We start from the raw sequence: 2,278 nt of genomic DNA on the forward strand, positions 1-2,278 counted from the left end.
CCCATGGGCAGATGCCCTAGTCTTCATCTCCCACTGGGCCAACACCAAAAAGGGCTCCAGCAGCAGAGCTGAAGGAAGGTCTCCTCGTAAAAGAAAAGGGTGTCTGTGTGTGACAGGGGGAGGGTCTGTGGGAAATGGCTTTGATTTTGCTCAGAGAAGTCTCCCCTGACTTGTCGCTGTTATTTCCTCCCTGGAATGTCCCCCATGTCCAGAGGCAGCAAATGTCCAGCAGCAGCTCCATCACCCACTTCCTCCTCCTGGCATTCGCAGACACACGGGAGCTGCAGCTCTTGACCTTCTGGCTCTTCCTGGGCATCTACCTGGCTGCCCTCCTGGGAAATGGCCTCATCATCACCGCCATCGCCTGCGACCACCGCCTCCACACCCCCATGTACTTCTTCCTCCTCAACCTCTCTGTTTTTGACCTGGGCTCCATCTCCACCACTCTCACCAAAGCCATGGCCAATTGTCAGAGGGACACTCGGACAATCTCATTCTCAGGATGTGCTGCACAGGTGTTTTTTTTCTCTTTTTCTGTGCTACAGCAGAGTTTTCCCTTCTCACTGTCACGTCCTACGACCGCTACGTTGCCATCTGCCACCCCCTGCACTACGGGACCCTCCTGGGCAGCAGAGCGTGTGTCCGCATGGCAGCAGCTGTCTGGGGCAGTGGGTTTCTCAATGCTGTGCTGCACACGGCCAATACATTTTCACTGCCCCTCTGCCAGGGCAATGCCCTGGACCAGTTCTTCTGTGAAATCCCCCACATCCTCAAGCTCTCCTGCTCAGATGCCCACCTCACAGAAGCTGACCTTCTAGTGGTTACTGCCTTTTTAGCGTTTGTTTGCTTTGTTTTCATTGTGCTGTCCTATGTGCAGATCTTGAGGGCGGTGCTGAGGATCCCCTCGGAGCAGGGGCGGCACAAAGCCTTTTCCACGTGCCTCGCTCACCTGGCCGTGGTCTCCCTATTTGTCAGCACTGGCATATTTGCCTGCCTAAAGCCCCCTTCTGTGTCCTCCCCAGTTCTAGATCTGGTGGTGGCAGTGCTGTACTCAATCGTTCCTCCAGCAGTGAACCCCCTCATCTACAGCATGAGGAACCAGGACATCATGGATGCCCTGAAGAAACTGATTCTAGCAGTATACTTCAGCAGCAATGAGTTGCCCACCTCTCTTCACCAGTGACTTTATATGTATCTCAGGCATTTTTTTCTTGTGGTCATTGTATCAGTTATAAACCTGTCTGTACACAAATAGTTGCTTTTGTCCCACTTCTTCAGAGGATGAACCCAGCCTGTCTTACCCAGAGACCTGTAATTGAGTCTATCACCACAGTGATAGTGGCTTCCTTTGTGGCATCTCTGCAATAAAAGGGGATTTCACCAGTACCGTGTGTGAAGCTTTGGCTTTTTTTCCCAGAAGTGGAGTGCAGAATACACTCAGGGAGCTGCAGGCTAAAAGGCCTTGGTGATGTGCTTGGGTGCTGAATGGCCTTGCGGGATGAGAGCATGGGGTGTCGTATATGGGAATGAGGACAGGACTGAGCCTTGACCTGTGAGTTCCCAGTGCCGCCGGAGATCCTGAACGGTCAAGAGGCACCTGCTTGGGACTGTCTCACATGTGGAAGGGCTACTAACAGACTCCTGTCCTTCAGGGAAGTATCAGGAGCCACCAGGAGAGCACAAGAAGTCTCCAGAGACACCATGTGCCTTCTGTTGGGTGCACAGTGGATGGAGTTTCACAATAAGGTAAAAGCAAAGGAAGGACAGACCAGTAAGGTCTAATGAGGGCTCTGCAATGTCAGGATAAGCAGCGGGGACACAGCAGGCATGAGGGAGACTGGGGAGTGATTCACCGCCTGCTGGCCCTCCTGTCACCCCCCGGGCTGTCACCCCCGCTCTCCCCTCCTCTCCGCAGCCAGCCAAGGCCACACAGCCTGGGGCAGATGCAGCGGGCTTTGCCCTGGGGCGCCCGGCTGCCCACAACGCGGGGCCAGCCAAGGCAGGGGACATCTTGGGGACGCTGAGTGGACCTTGGGGCAGGGACAGAGAGTTCAGCCAAAGAGACCAACGGCCACCTATGGTTATTGCCATAGACCAATGCACTTCCCAACGGTGGCACACCCACAGTCGCTTGAACTCTGCAGAGGAGGACGAAGGAAGCAGGAATGAACCGTTAGCGTGAGGAGGTTCCCCAGGACCGCATTTATTGCTCTCTCAATCACCACAGCTGCTGCTGCAACAGCCCTAGCGCATGAAATCCTGCCTTGAATGACGAGGT

General features: G+C 54.7%; 1 pseudogene across 1 annotated transcript; it reads left to right on the top strand.

Moving 5' to 3' along the window:
* The first annotated feature begins 221 nt into the window (after positions 1-221).
* On the top strand, positions 222-1,138 carry LOC309685399 (olfactory receptor 14J1-like; annotated as a pseudogene). Its single transcript has one exon. The product of its transcript is annotated as an olfactory receptor 14J1-like (transcript).
* Positions 1,139-2,278: the final 1,140 nt, after the last annotated feature.

This window comes from Vanellus vanellus (genome assembly GCF_965231255.1).
Source record: "Vanellus vanellus genome assembly, contig: HAP1_SCAFFOLD_1086, whole genome shotgun sequence".
NCBI classification, from domain to species: Eukaryota; Metazoa; Chordata; class Aves; order Charadriiformes; family Charadriidae; genus Vanellus; species Vanellus vanellus.